This window comes from Acanthopagrus latus, chromosome 7 (genome assembly GCF_904848185.1).
Source record: "Acanthopagrus latus isolate v.2019 chromosome 7, fAcaLat1.1, whole genome shotgun sequence".
Lineage (NCBI taxonomy): Eukaryota > Metazoa > Chordata > Actinopteri > Spariformes > Sparidae > Acanthopagrus > Acanthopagrus latus.
Window position 1 is genome coordinate 2,642,572 of NC_051045.1, and position 15,518 is coordinate 2,658,089.

A 15,518-nucleotide genomic window follows, 5' to 3' on the forward strand; every position below is an offset into this window, starting at 1 on the left:
AGATGTGAGGAGACGGGAGGCAGAGGAGGGGAAACAAAACAAGGAAGGAAAAAGATGTGAGAGGACGCAGAGGTGATAAATGGAGGCGAGCGAGGCTTCTCCTCCTGCGTGATCCCCTCAGGATGGTGGAGACTTTGTGGAAGACGATGAGAGATGAGGTGGGAGCAGGCAGACTTCTGTTAACGGAGCTGAGACTGAGACAAATCCATCCACACTGTGTCCAGGTGCTTAAAAAGAAGAGAATACCTGATGATGAAGCTGAAGCTAATCTGATGTTTGGTGATGCTGCGATTAAAGAAATCCACCAGTTACGATTGTTTTATTACTTGCTCACTGCTGAAAGAACAGGAGGTCAGAGTTTCACCGACAGTTTTGGGATTCATTTCATTTATTGTCCACCTTTTTTTTTTTCTCCTCTTACAAATAATTCTGGCTGACTTGCGGCTTTGTACTCAACCTGTCTGATCGTCTGCATGCTTGTATTTTTTTCTCTTACATATTTTGCTACATGGCCATGTTCCCAAATCTTCCCTGTTATACATTAGGACAGTTTTAATCATAAGACCTGCAAAAATAAGATTAAAGTACAGATGAATTGACGATTGAGAAGCTAATGAAGGCTTGGTTCTTTGATCATGTTTGGGTCAAAATATACTTTATACTTTCAATTGTTTTACAGAAAACCAGATTTAAAGACATTTAGCTGGATTATTATGTGGCATGAAACAGGTAGAGGACGCAGTCTGAGTCTTCTTCTGCAGTCTGAGCAAAAACTTCCTCTTGCTTGCGATAAAAAAAGAAACTTCAAGCGTGAGTTAAACCAAATTAATTCTTTTTTTTTATGCCAATGTCTACCAAAGCTCTCAGCTGTGCCTGCAGCAGCTTAAACTGACCATCATGTTATGTTGGTGTTTGCATGCAGTACCTTTCAAAGCCTCCATTATTATGTAATTTACCACAGAGATGACGTGGGATAAAAATCTGGACAGTTATGACGATCTCCTCCTCTCGGATGATCCTGATTAGCTGCAGATAAACAGGCCACAGGTCACTGGTCTCCCCCTCTTCTGCTCCAGTATGTAATTAGACGGCCTTTGAATTTATCCATTGAGACACAGGAGCGCCATCAAACCACATCCAAACCAATTTCACACATGATTACACCCGTGCCCTCGGAACAATAGTGGGATGATAGGTATGGTGACGTCTTAAGAGGGGATGTGGACTCAGACAGGAGACGGTCATGAACAGCAGAGTTTGGATTGAATGCACGATGGATTTCTCCTGCAGATCTGTTAAAAAGAAAATCAATCGCACAAGAATCAGCTTCATTTCATACATTGTGCAGCACTTTGTCCAGTGTTCAGCCAGTTAAAGCACATAATAATTGAGGGTTTAGTATCTGAAACACAGCCGTGTCTTCTCTCAAAACGCAGAGGATGGAGAGTCGATAATCAGAGAAAATATGTCAGAAAAGAAGACGATGCATATGGTGAAGCTCTGTGAGCAGCAGGTTTATTAACCTACTTCAAAAAGACTATCATGGCTCATTATTGCACAGCTTCACTTGAGCATTTACCAAGACTTTTGATGTAAATGGGAACAGCTGCAGCTGAGTTAATTTGGATGCACTGCTGCTAATTGACCTGATGCAGAGATGAAAACGCATGTCGTGAAATACTGGAACAGGACGAAAAGAGAGATTAAAGAAAACATTTCACATATTTCAGGTCTTCAGTCACAAACTCTGGGAAGAAAAGTTAGGAGTGGTAACCTTAAAGATTTCAGCCCTGGTTGATTTGGAGACCCCTGTTGCTGCTGTTTGTGGTTTCATAGCACAGGTAACAGCAAACGATCGATGCTCTCATGAAGAAGTCCGACAGTGACTGGCCTTCTTCTCTTTCTGTGAGCAACCTGATTTTATGCTGCACATGTCTGGAGTCTGCGAACAGCAGGACACAGCCAAGACAGTCGGTCGCCACGCTGAGAAGTTGGAGGAGTGCAGCCCGTCGCCTCCTCATCTAACAGCTAACTGTGGCTGCTCCGTCCTGCATTATGATTCAAACTGACCCGCTGTCAGAAAAACACAGAAAATGACAGTAGTTTGTGTTTTTTCTGATTGCACATTTGGTGAAATATAGCAGTAAGTTCTGATCTTGTTCCGTTTTTTGCTGCTGGTCTGTGAGGGCGACAAGACAAAATGTTGCTGATGTTGTTGTGCATCAAAATAAAAGTCAACTTGTGTTTTACCAGTTGATTTTTTTTTTTTTAATCTGAAATACAATTAGCCATCAGTATACTGCAAATATATAAACACATCAACACTTAAATCTGTGGGCCACATCCCTCAGTCACCACTGTGTTACCTTGATTTAGCTCTTTAGTGAATTCACAGACATTTAGGCCTATTTGAACGGACATATTCAATATTACTGAAGGTAATTCTGCTTTACAACAAGTTCAGTGAATTTAGAGATGTTTTATGACTTAATCTTGATCATTATTTTCATCTTTACCCCACTGATGACGCCGGCTACAGTTGACATTAGCTGCTCTGCTGTCAGTGACTGCAAATGTTTCGTTCCTGCTTCTCTCAGATCCTCAAATACTGACACTAAACTTTCTGCTGTTGTTCTCAGTAGACAATGATGATCATTTTTGGGTCTCATTATTATTATTCCATGTTATGTTGTCTTATATATAACATCTCCCTCAGATACATTATAACCCTCGTGTCATTTCAGTAGCTGTAAATGTCAGTGACGTCCAGGAGTAAATAATCACAAATGCTTTCCGGCTTGTTTGACTCGTCTGACCTGGTAAATCAACACCTGCGGTGTCAAATCAGGAGCATCAAGCCAAGCTTGGCAGTTATCACAGCCAATGCACTCAACCTAACCTGCTGCCATCATGAATAAATGTATTAATAAATAAAATGGCTGCCGTTAAAGTCACGTGGAAGTTCCAGAGGAAAAACTTTTGAATCTCTGCTGGCTGTTTTCCAGACTTTGACATCACTGAAAAGACACTTTTCAAAATGTGGAACAACCTTCACCTCCTTAACACACACACACACACACACACACACACACACACACACACACACACTGCTATCATGGCGTCTGCAGCTAACACAACTAGCATGGAAACAGTAGCATGCCAGTGTAGATGGTCTTGTCTGTGCTAATGCAAGAAAAATTCAATTTGAAAACCCTGAATTGTGAATATGTTCATTTGTGCTGCTCTAAATATTATTCCAGCTGACGGAGCAGCCATTTGTGAGCACCTCTGAATCACCATCTTACAAAATTGAAATGTGGGTGGCAATTCAGAGGTAGTCACACATGAAGGGTTAACGTCTTTTTAAAAAGCTGAACAGATGCTTACATAAGGTCCTTAACAGGGGAACTTAATGAGAAGGGGACGGCATCTCTGCAAAGACTGTTTAGTAACAAAAGATGAGAGAAAGGATAGACGGAGCTGCACATGTAGCTGAACAAAACCAGGGTGGATGGATTGGTGATTAGCTTAGCAAGCTAACCAGCTACACCCTAATTAAAGAGACTGTCATGGAGCAGTTTGAAGACTCTTTTTCCCCATTTGGTGCAGATTGTTTCCCCATCTCAATTTTCCAGCCCACTGAATGCACAAAGATGAAACTGACTGACTTAAAGTCCAAGACAACAAGCAATATTCTGGAAATCCAAAAATATCAAAGTGCCAGGAAGACGAGAAAAGTTCAAATATGTTGGATTTGTGACACCTCTGTGTTGACACACCACAGCGTGACAACTGACTCTTGCTGTGTCTCAATTCAGGGTCCGCATCCTTCAAAGGACCCGGCCTTTGTGGTCTTCGAAGGCGAGTCCTTTGGAGAGACCTTGTTAACCTCCTCGAGCATTTCCTGGTTGCGTCACCAGATGATTTACGCTAACGTCATGATTTCTGCCACCCAGGCCCGTGAAAGTGACGATCTACGCTACGCAATGTCGCCATTTTCTCTCTTTCTTTCTTCTTTTTTCGGGCATGTTAAGAATTTTGGGATATAGGAGGCCACGAAGGATAGTATTGGTGCATCCTCCAAAATGAGGGAAAAGAAGGAGCATCTGTGTGCTGCATCTGGAGGAGCCTTCACACGGCATTGTGACATAATTGACCTTCAAATGCTCCTCTGAAGGATGCAGATGCTGAATTGAGACACAGCAACAGTGTTTGACATGCCTGAAAGCATCAGGAGACAAAGTTTACAACATCCAGACACATACAGTGTGTGTGTTCATGTGCACCACCTGACAAATGATACAATGCTGCATGATATCATAACACACAGGACAGAAACAAATGTGCACCACCCACCCAAATGCTGGAAAAATATGCGAGTGGTTGCTAGATTTGCACACATCAGCCCATTAAAAAAGAAAAAGAGAGACAAAAACATTTGGCTGACGGGCAAAAGTTGTCTGACGTTTCCAGTTTTTTCCAGTTGTTTATGGCTTTAATTTGTTTCAAGAATGTTTAGAGATGGGTTCATCTTCCAAAATGTGAGATCCATGAAGAATTAAATGGATGGTTAAGACATTCAATCACTTCCACTTGCAAATTAAAAACAAAAATCATAGAAAATAAAGCCTTTAGCACTCAGTAAGGAACTAATTGACTAAACTGCTTAAACAGGCTTTTAGTGTAATTACGCTGTTTTGGTTTTCTTTTTTACTCTTTTAAAACACATTTAATAGCAGAAAAAGAGCAGACTCACTCAGCTGAACCACAGAAAGACCTGAGAGAGAACAGATGGGGGAAGGAGGGAGGGAGGGAGGGAGGTGGAGAGAAAAATGTGTCCGGCTGAAAGAGGAGGTTGAGGCGAGAGGGATCTCTAATAGCTCCAGATACTGTCCTGTAATCCAGAGGGTACAGGTTCGTCCCCATGCAGGTCTTCATCAGCAACCTTTATGAGGACACCCGGCACTTTGCCTGCCCGCGGCTGTCAAAAGCCTCGGCTGTTATGTCCACAGGAGTTGAAAGGTTTCGTGATAATGCACAGTATTTGCCAGGAGACAGCAGTCAGCAATCACGAGGCAGGCGCTGTAATGCTTTTGGCAGAGCTCTGAGCAAAGGCTGGCCGGCTAGCAGCAGAAGCAGCAGCAGCAATGAAAAGGCTGTCAAATGAAGAGATGCCGGCTGGCCAAGCACGCTCAGCGCTTCCACGGCACGCACTTGGATTTATAGAAAAATCATTCATTATTTACAATCTGCTGAGGGCCGCTGTGTTGGAGGGAGGTGTTGCATGACTCTTAAAGTGTGTGTGTGTTTCTGGCGGTGGCATAGTGTGTGACAGAATGGCAGGTGAGGCTCTAATGAACATCTCATCCTTGGGTACAGTCCTCTCCTCTCTCATATCCTCAGATCTTGACTCTCTGTTCCAGATAATGAGGCCAGCGTCACACCTTCTGAACTCATGCCGGCGTGTCAACCTGTAGGCGAGAATGTCTACATGATCCATGTGGAGATCTTTATATTTTTAAGGGTCCAAGTTATACTGCAGTCTCCGTGTGTCTTCGTGTGTCAATTTGCATGAGTCTTTATATATTGTGTTGTATTGGGACTTGTTCACACACTCACGGTATGGGGACCCATTTTTCTTCTGGGGACACATGTCCAGCGGCCATGCTCAGCCCTTTATTTGAGGGTTAAGGTTTGTTTATTTCAGGGTGGGATCAAACTGAGCTACAGTGACGGGATTCATGGGCACAAGTGAAATGATATAACACTGAAAAAAATCATGAATTAAAGATTAAAAAGCTACCTGTCAGGCCTTTGGGCAGTAAAACAGTAATACCTCTGTATAGATATGTTTGTTTTTTGTGCAGTCTCTACTCCAGTTTTGTTTGCATTGCTTGTGAGCTCCTGGTAACATTTTTCTTTTTTTTTTTTTTACTCGCTCCATGGGTTTCTAACCATTAGTTAGTTTGGATTTGAACTGAGATGTGTCACCATTTCATAAAGTGATGGCAAATGGAATTTTATTTTCTCAGTTAATAATAATAACAGCGTCCTTGTTACTCAAACACGGACGATTTGTGTGATTTGTTTCCACTGGAATGACTGTCGACTGAAGAAATGCTGCTTATGAATAATGTCTATAACTTCAGTAGTTCAAAAGCTACAGTTGTCCCCTCAACACACAAGCCACCAGTAGTTTTGTCACCGCCTTTATACGTTTTAAACCTCGATGATTAAAAGGTGATTAAAACTGACTTATTATATGCAGTGGAAAGTCTGCTTTACTACAGAGAGGACCTTGAGAGGAGTTGCTCACACTTGGAGTCGACAAACTCCCGACAATCCATCTATAGAGGGCACATTTATTGATTGCCTTTTTCCCTATTTTATATTGTGAGCATCTAAATGCATCCTTAATCAAAACGCCGTCATTAAACATAGTTATAAATTTGCCGCAGGCCTCATTAGAAAACAGTGAGATACGGCCTGTGCTTGGAATAAATCAATGCAGCCGGCGTAATGCTGATATCATCGCCATAAATTAAGATTTAGATTATGTTTTTCCAATTCTTTTCAAGACAGTTTGTTCCTTCCCACTTTCTCACAAAGTGTGAAATTTAGATTATGAGTGAACTTTGCGAGTTGAATTAATACACCGACTGACCTTTTCTGTTCCACAGCTTCTACAAATGTTTTCGGATGAACTATTGTCCATCCAAACACATTTGTGCTCACATTCTGCTCCTGAGAGTCTCTTTTCTATGAGCTAACCTGCTCCTTGTTTGCAGAAACTCTCTCCTCAGTTTGAAGGTGAAATGAAGATGACTTGACAGCGGAGGCTTTTGTTGTGCATCAGTCATCTAAAAGCACTTGGTGCCTTTTCATCTAGGCACTTTTGAAGCCTCCAGCACATCTATCTGGCTTTATTTCACTTCTCAGATCACTCGTGCTCCAAAGCAAGTCTGTAACAAGAAAGTAGTAAATGGAGCCGTGTTGTCTCTTTGAAGAGAAACTCTGTCTCTGTATTGATAATGTTTTTATGTCTCTTGGATACTTTTTTTTTTTTTTGAAAAACAGTTTGATCTTTTATGCTTAAAGTGAACTTCAGTGTTACTTTCTCAGTTTCAAATAGGTCTATTTCATCCTCTCGTCCTGCAGTTTTACCACAAGAGATTTACTGGCAAGCAAAGACAGGAACAGACGAGACGGTGTTCATGTGATTGTTTTGCGATGGAGAGGACAGTCAAAGAAAAGGTGAAGTCGGAGATATAAAGGCCTCAAACAAACATACTGCGATGGAAAGATGAAAGTCGCAGCTGTGATAATTTTGAAGGTTAACAAGCATGAGACTGAATCTAATTGTCACCTTCGTGTTTTACCAGATGGTCAGATAATTTCACACCGGTGGAAAAAAAAAAAATCTCCCTCAAGGACTCATTTAAAACTACAGCTGACCGATCAACCGTTCTTCAATCAAATTGCGGTTTTAAGAATGCGACGGACATTTTTCATGACAACCCAACACGGTGATTCCAGAACTTCTTTTGATTGTGATGCTTAAAAATGAGGGAACAGGCACATGCGACCTGTTGGAGTGTTTTTATCTGTTTTCCAGTGAATGAGCCATCCACCCACCTGTGAAATTCCCTCATTCTGACTTTTCAAGCTCTTTACACCACTGCACTGCAGGGGTGCTTCAAGATGTGGCACCTACAGCGTCAAAATTAAAAGTATTTGCTGCATTGGGAGTGTGAACGAGCTGCTGATGATGCCAAATGGTAGTGAGGGGAAACTCTGTGAGTCCAGGATAACTACGGAGTAATGTCAGTGTGTTTTAGCCTGGCCAGCCTGTGATGTTTTACACCACAGAGACCAGAGAGGAGAAAGATATTAGACCGGTGAGTCCTTCCCTGTTATCTTTTGATTTCTCACCTCCTGCTTGGAGGGAAAATGTCCCATCTGTGTCCTTTATCCACATCAACATTTCAGTGCAGGCACTCTTTCACATCTCAGCTCGCGATGATGAGAGCGAGCCTCCTCTCTTCACAGATGTCCTCGGTGAATTAAACCGATACGATCATAAAACCTTGCTTTGTGCAGCTGTGGCTCCCTCTTGAGCAATGTTCATTTCTAAACATGAGGCTAAAAGTGATCATCTTGAAATGAAAGACGTGGTGAAAACGCTTTGATTGTGCACATAGTCGTGGTTTTAAGGAGCTGGAGTTTGTGCCCTGAAAGTCAATGATGGACTCCAAATGCTTGTGGAAGGGATTTACAGAAAGCTGAGAGGCGATCAGAGTATCTGAGTGTAAACTGCTTCTTACGACTGTTTGCTGGGCTCAGAGCCTCTGTGGAGCTGCAGCCCAATAGATCTGTTTGAGAATTTCACCAAAAAAAATACATTTAAGTCTGAAAACGAGGGAGATTTACAGTCATTTAAAACTTAAACAGCCAACATTTTCTCCTGGCGAGTGGACTGAACATCAGTGGAAGCACTATTTAGTCACGTTAAGGTGAATTTTATGAATGTACCTTCTTTAATTAATGGCGTATCCGTTCCTCATGTGCCATATTTCATGGTATGTCCAGTGTGCATGTGCATGACTGAGTGTTTGCCACATGGCCTGACTCTCACTGATGTAAGTTCTCAAAGACTGAGAGTGTTCGGTTCTTAGGAATGAACAGGAAGCATTTAGTTTTACAGTCTTTGTATAAACGCCTGGGTTATTTCGCCCGAGTGGAAAGGACAACTTAGGATTCTATTTTCTCCCTCTTCTCCCATTTTCTTTCACAGCGTTAGCTAACAGCATCTGGGGAAATTACCTTCAGCCGTTGTTTTTCAAGAATGCACTCGGAGTCTCTCCCGCTGACAATTTATTATCTTTACCAGTTGGGATGTTGATGTTTGATGTGCCTGTGTTAAAAGACAGTTTAGTATGTAGGAGGCAGATGTTCAAACAGAAATTGCAACACAGACGATTACCTGAAGATTGATATCGAATTTTCTTGTACACAAAAGGCCTCTTTTCCTTTTCTTTGCGGTGAAATGGGGCACTGTCATCAGGCGGGGAACGTACATACAGCACACAGAAGATAAACAGCCAATAAACCCATGTTGGAGGAATAATGTTGCTGCTGGTTTGATTTTACTTCCAGTACCAGTATTCAAAAATGTACTGTTTTCTATTTAATGTGTCAGGTACAGAAGTCGTGGAGGCCACTCAGTCAGCCAGTCAATTAATCAGTGTAACGACAAACTGCAGGAAAAAGCGATATGAGGTCCAACAGCACAGCGAGGAAACACCTGCCCTCCCCTGAGGTAGACGCTCTGTCAGTCATGCTGAGAGTTTAACTCAATACCGATATGATTATATAAAGTCTGTTGTTGCAGAGAAATCATGTGGCCGTGAAGCAGCGAAAGATGAAGAAGAATGACTTTCTTATAACATAAAAAAAAATAAAAAAAATTCATTCTCCTGCCAGCCACCTGAAAAACTGTAGCAGGAGATGAAGATATGAATCATTCAGGGTGGAGGTCACATTTCATGGTTGAGTGTTGATCTGTATATTATTAATAATAATAATAATAACCAATAAACACAATAAACGAATGACCTGCAGCTACACTGTTATTAATGTGTACAAAAGCAGATAACTGTGATATTTAAGCTTCTCTCTCTGTGTAAAGATTGAATTTTTAGATGGGGACAAACTGGGTTTGATTTTGAATCGTTTGAACACCAGTTAGCGTTGAAGATCACATGTGCAATAACTAAAAGAGAAACTCTAATGACTCTAAGCTTCATGTGAGGTCTTACTGCAGAGCCAGTTCACAGCAAGAAAGACTTCTTGATGAAGTTTAGTGATGGCGGAGTGGTTAGTCATTTCCAGTTTTATTTTGTAGTATTATGTCCTCATGTATATGTCTTTGTCTTTTTTCCCTCTGTCTTCTGTGAACACCTGTTTGTCATTCTCTGTTTTTGTCATTGTTACGCCTGTTTTCTGTGCTTCCATGTCAGTTCCCTGATCCTGTATTCTGAATATATTTTAGCCTGCACGCCTCACGTCGCCCTGGTTTGGACTTTGTTAACATTTTTATCCAGCTTGTTGTTGCGATGACTTTGTTATTTGGACTTCACCTTTTCATTGGTTTTCCCGCCTGCCTCTGTGTCTTTCATTTGCAAACCTACAGATTGCAGATGGTTATGAAGACAATGACATGTATTTCGTACATTTTATTTCTTAAAGCTAAACTAGGGATGAGAAATGCATGACTGTGAGATTGAAAAGAAACCTGTTTGATATGACTGAGGAAAAGGTAAATAAGCAGTCCACCACCTGACGTATTTTGTGTCTCATCATAATGTCTTCTGAGATATTTTGTGTGGCTGATTCCACAGTGATACGGCTCAGACAGCACAGTGACAGAACAAGAAGACAAACGCAACAGTGAGGTGAAGAGACGCTCCTGGTGGGCTAATGACTGGAGCTTTTCTCTGAAGGAAGATTTTTGTTATTCCAGCTGCAGCAGTCATTTTACATGAAGTAGGAGAACACAGGGGAGGAACGCTGCAGAGAAGACGATAGGTGGTTAGAACTGGTTGTGTGATTAGTTTGTTCTGTTCGTGTGCTGACAAGATGTGCAAAACAAATCAGAAATCCTGTAACATACAAAGCTGCCGAGAGAAGGAATCCAATTATCAAGTGAATCCTCCTGGTGTTAGTGGTTAATGGCGACTGACGTTTGTGTCCGTGTGCGTCCATCAGATGGGTTGTGTTGAAGTTAATTTAATAGCGCTCTTTCTGAGGCGCGTGTGTGTGTTTGTGTGCTTGCAGTGTCCACTCAACGCGCTAATCTGCGCTGCTTGAGTCTTTTGCTGCGGATTGAATTCTGATTGGCTTAATAAAGTGGGCTTTTGATACTGGGCGTGAGTGTGACCGGTGGGACTGCAAGTGAACGGGGGTTGGATGGGAGGGAAGTGATGGAGCTCAGCACTGATTGGACATCGTTACCTTATTGGCCGTTAGAAGGATGTCTCGAGGGTTTATAGCCAGTTAGACCATTAAGAAATGAGGCTCGCTGGGAATAAACTGGGCATTAAATGGATCGCCTGAATCTTTAGCTGCGTTTTCATGGGATTTGATGAAATCTTATCATCCTGATTGTCGTGTCCTGAAGTTAAAGCCAAGCAGGATGGATTGATTAAATTACAAAACGCAGATCAAAAAATCATACAGCATCGATCTGGAACTACACTAATCAATTTATCCCATATAAGAAAACAATGATACATTTTAAAAGGAGGAATTGATATTTCTGGCCATAATTCAATGCCATAACTCAGGAAGAGTAGGAGAGATTATTACCATATTTAACATTTTGCAAGACCTACTGGATTGGTGACAAAAATCGAGGTTGGCCACCTTGAAACTGACTGTGGAGATGTTCTGTGTGGAATTTTTAGCTTTGTAGTTCACCAAGTAATAAGTGATGAATGTTAAATTGTAGTAAACAGAAGTAAGTTCATGTTTAGAATCTGCTTTTTATTTAACAGGAAATAAAAGGGCAACTGTTTTCGAGCTATTTTGACACACCAGAACTTCTGAGTCTTTGTTTGGATTCCCAGAGTGCCTCCACGACCCGCCTGGACCGGCACTTGTAAGTGTTGTGTCAGGAGTGAATGGCTCGGATAGTCTGAAGCTTCATCTCTCTGACAGCCTGCTCGCCATCAAGCCCGTCCACTTGCTCTCTTGCTCTCTTGTCTCGAGATGAAAAAGCCTTTTTTTTTTCAGTCCTTTCTCTTATTTCACCGCCGCTTCTTCTGGTATTTCTCAGTCATGAACTGCAGAGGCATTTATTTTCAGTGTCTTTACAGTAATATGCTTGTGACACAGATATAAAGGGAATAAAAGGCGAGGGAACTGTTGCACGGCTGTTATTTGTTGCTCATGATGACCGCTATAGAGTCTGATTCTTCTTGAATAAAGAATATGTAGTATGTAAAGGAGGGGGAGGTTTAGGCAGCTGCTGACTAAATTTTCATTTTACCCCAAACAAGGAACAGCTGATGAACTTCACAGATTATTTAAAACTCCTGACTCGTCTCCTCTGGAGAGTTTTAAATTACAGCTTTCAGTTTTGCTGATTAAATGTGCCCCGATATCTGTTACAGTAGCCCCTTTTTAGCCAGGTAGAGGCTCCAATCTGCCGTCTTGTCTAGGTGAAAGGGAGGCGTAATATTCCCTCTTTTCAAAAAAGCCGCTACTGTGGTAGGTGTCAAGATGTGACGTGATGTGAAGCACGAAGTTGGGCGTGAATGGTGATGTACAACATGTGCATCGGAAGAATATTTACTCCGTGATAACAGTGTCAGTCATAATTGCTACACAGCTTCCCGCTCAAGGCTGGCAGGATGCAGCATAATCATGAATGGCCACTGCCCCATTTGCCCCCCTCTGTTAGCTGCCTCAAGCACCAGACAGCTAACAGGAAGCAGGTTGAATCTGTCTAAGAGCTTTACATTGCACCCCATTGGAGTTTAAAACTGGGTTCTTAGTGGGGGGCTTTTAATTTGAAAGTAGCGACCGTTAGTAGCTTGTCGCTACAACAACAAGCGGACAGTGAAGACAGCTACAGAGACCGAGGAGACGCTGCAGCTCCTGGATCTCAGCGGCTGTCCAGTTGCTCATCTTGACGTCCGCGGATGAAGTGATGGACTGACTGCTGTGATCAGCTGCTTCCTGGTTTTAAAACTCCTCGACTGTGTGTCGCACAACAGTCCACGTCATCGACACCTCCGCACATCTCATGCAATTCCCGGCACATCGACGACTTGGAGGTCGGCATGTTGACGGACCAAAACAGTTGGGATTTTGGCTGCTAAGAAGCGAAGGACAGCTCTGTAGTCCTGAAGTGTTCGTATTAAAAGGAACATCATGATCCTCACAATGCATGCCGGCACTCTCAATCTGACATCTGACATCAGCATATGTTTTCATTATCTCTCTCTCTCTCTCTGCTCAAAGAGAAACAATTCAAACGTTGGACTGCTTTCAGAGACACTTGAAGAAAAAGGGCTGATGATGTCACTAGAGGAGAGCTGTGATAATGACACCTCCTCAGCAGCTGGTGGCCGTGAATTGGACAGGTTGTGATTTTCATCGAGAAAGGCTTTTCCTTCAAGAGCGCTTACCTCTGAAGACACACAGGGATAAAGAAGGGCTTACACTGTAGCAGTGTACAGATAAATAGGCCTGTATGAATCTGTGTCATTAAACCACCGAGGGAGGGAGAGGATGAGACACAAAGAGGCCCAGGAGAAAGAAAGGGATTTCTTTATGGAGGGTTTATAGGATGTTTATCCGGCAGATTTGGAAGAACTGAAGTGTTCTTCTCTGTAATGATGCTGTTCTGGGGGGCTTTTGGTAGCCGGTCACGTCTCAGGAGGTCGACGCATTTGGTTTATTTCAAGGCAAACCAACGTAATGTGTCAGTATTGCTGTGGTTACTCCAGTCCTAGGATTAACTTACTGACACAACCCGATCAATAAAATAAATGTAAGCTACGTATGTTCCTGCAAAGCCACGGATTGAAACCTCTGCAACTTTACATCTGTTTAGGTTGAATTATCTATTTCTCTCTTGTAACAACGCTGCGCTCATGCTCTGCTTAGGGTTTAGGCACTAAAACCACCTGGTTAGGGTTTGGAAAACATCATGGTTTGGCTCAGAATGCCTGTTTTCGGAGCAGAACGATCCTGAATCAGACTACAGATGACAAGACAACTTTGGTGTTTCATGGATAACGAACTGAACTGAACCGGACTGCTGGTTGAAACAAGGCTTTGTTTGTCCTGGAGACTTTGAATGTGTCAATCATTTGCTGAGATATAATGGAACTTGCACTGTATGTGTAAAATGTAAAAAAAATCTTTGACTTTGTCTGATTCAGCTTTAAGTTCAATCTTGAGAGTTCATTCTTAACCTTGGAGCCAGCAGAATGCAGCAGGTGAAAGTCAGAAGATGAGTGTGGGCAAACTCTGTTTTCACTCCGATCGCACTCTGAGCTTTGTAATAATCGGAGTGTAGGTTTTATACTACACATCCCAGCTGTATTCAGGAGGGCTGAATCATTTCACAGCAGAAGCAGAGGTGTTATTTGATGAATGCTTCATCACAGAATGAATCGGTGATGGGGATGAAGCCATGAAGAGCATGTTCCCTGTTCTGGTGTGTCTTTATGTGACATACTTTCATTCACAGTGACGCATGGTGAACTTTTTTGTTTTTGGATCAACAAGCTTTCCATCAGCGAAGGGTCACAGAGCTCTGAGAGTGGACAACACAAAGCATTCCTCTGATCCTGGAAACATTTTGTGAAGAGAGAGAAGCCCGAGGAGAGATTTCGTCTCAGTCAAAGACACACAGTCTGATGGATGGAGCGATGCCGTCCCTCCTGTGAGGCATGAAGATGTCGTGCTGGGAACATTTTTTAAAGGAGCTGCCTGTGATAAGTGGTGTTCAAATGTTCAGACTTCATCTCAAAGTTAAGCTGGTTAGCTGGACTTCCAGATTCAAGATGCACGCGGGAATTAATATATTCTGTTTTCTGTCACAGTTCGGTCCGCCCGGTCACAGTGTTGACCAAACTTTAGCGGGGATAACTTCCCCCATGGCTGTATTTCTTCTGAGTTGCAGGGAAATTACGGAACAAAAACACAAGTGATCAGTTGCAACAGTGGTCCTTGAAGATAACACCGACACAGCGATATCAGATCATGCTGCTTGAAGATCTCCAAGAAAAGAAATGTATAAAAAGACTGTCAGAGGATGTGAGATATATGTTTTTCAAGTTGTACACCTCCAGCCCCGTGGCACTCACCCCCGTCCTGATGAAGTGCCTCAAGGAGCTGGTTCTACAGCACATCAAAGACAACATCCCCTCCAGCCTCGACCCTCTCCAATATGCTTTCAGGGCCGACAGACGATGCCATATCCACTGTCCTCCACTTAGTCTTCACACACCAAGAGAATAAGATCAGCTTCATTAGAATGCTGTTTGTCGGGCTGTGAGACTCCTCAAATTATCCTCCACACTCTGTTGCAAAAAAAGGTTTATTTGTCTTTGATTAAATGACTTAACCCTACAACTGGTGCTTTAAAAGAACAATATACGAACGTTTACCTTTTAATGCAGGTCTGATCTTAGAATAAAATGACTGACAGTGTCTTTTCTTCTCTCTTCTCTTAGTTATCATGCCGTCATTCTGACCATGAAGCAAAAGTAATAAGCGCATAGTTCACTTCTCCGACTCAAAGCGAATCTTTAACGAGGAAGGAGATGAGCTGTGGCTTCTGGGTATAAACACAGGTAGAGATATCAAATCAATGTGTTCGAGTCAAACAGAAAAAATTAAGTAGGTCTCAGGAAAGCAGTGTTAAGAACAGCAAGAGAATAATTCATAAACAGTGTGACGACAATTTCAGTGCTACAACTAGTTGTTCAGTCTCATCCAGG

At 42.3% G+C, this 15,518-nt stretch overlaps 1 protein-coding gene and 2 long non-coding RNA genes across 3 annotated transcripts in view; 2 read left to right on the top strand and 1 right to left on the bottom strand.

Moving 5' to 3' along the window:
- The window catches only part of oprl1 (opiate receptor-like 1), a 76,669-nt gene that overhangs the window by 27,598 nt on the left and 33,553 nt on the right, over window positions 1–15,518 (top strand). The window lies entirely within an intron of this gene.
- LOC119023464 lies at window positions 833–2,127 on the bottom strand. The gene is made up of 2 exons (XR_005076269.1): window positions 1,775–2,127; window positions 833–1,292 (listed from the first exon to the last, which is right to left on the bottom strand). It is a non-coding gene; the product is annotated as an uncharacterized LOC119023464 (long non-coding RNA).
- Window positions 7,506–9,428, top strand: LOC119023463. Its single transcript, XR_005076268.1, has 3 exons — window positions 7,506–7,898; window positions 9,200–9,319; window positions 9,392–9,428. It is a non-coding gene; the product is annotated as an uncharacterized LOC119023463 (long non-coding RNA).